We start from the raw sequence: 689 nt of genomic DNA, 5'->3' as shown, positions 1-689 counted from the left end.
TTGGTTCTTCATGTGTATTTTAAAATGACCTTCTTCATGTATAAAATGTACTAACTCGTTTTTTCCTCACAGCAGGTCAACGTGTGTGTGGTTACAACATTATGGTCCCATTGAGTACATTTTTGGAGGGAGGGACATCAGTTGCACCACAGGGCGGGACGAGGGTGCTTAGCACGATACATTTTCTTTCTTCGGTAAGCATTATTTTGTGTTTGATACTTTTGGAATTTTGGTTTTTCATGTTGATTTTAAAATGACCCTTTTCATGTTTGAAATGTACTAACTCGTTCTTTCCTCACAGCAGGTCAATGTGTGCGTGGTTGCAACATTACGGTCCCATTGAGTACATTTTTGGAGAGAGGGACATTAGCTGCACCACAGGGCGGGAGGAGGGTGCCTAGGACGATACATTTTCTTCCTTCGGTACGCATTTTTTTGTGTTTGATACTTTTGGAATTTTGGTTCTTCATGTTGATTTTAAAATGTCCATTTTCATGTTTGAAATGTACTAACTAGTTTTTTTTTCACAGCAGGTCATTGTGTGTGTGGTTGCAACATTAAGATCCCATTGAGTACATTTTTGGAGAGAGGGACATCACTTGCACCACAGGGCGAGAAGAGGGTGCCTAGCACGATACATTTTCTTTCTTCGGTAAGCATTATTTTGTGTTTGATACTTTTGGAATTTT

The sequence above is a fragment of the Schistocerca cancellata genome, unplaced genomic scaffold, assembly GCF_023864275.1.
Source record: "Schistocerca cancellata isolate TAMUIC-IGC-003103 unplaced genomic scaffold, iqSchCanc2.1 HiC_scaffold_1077, whole genome shotgun sequence".
Lineage (NCBI taxonomy): Eukaryota > Metazoa > Arthropoda > Insecta > Orthoptera > Acrididae > Schistocerca > Schistocerca cancellata.
The sequence above is the reverse complement of the archived record's forward strand: the minus strand, read 5'-3'. Positions refer to the sequence as shown.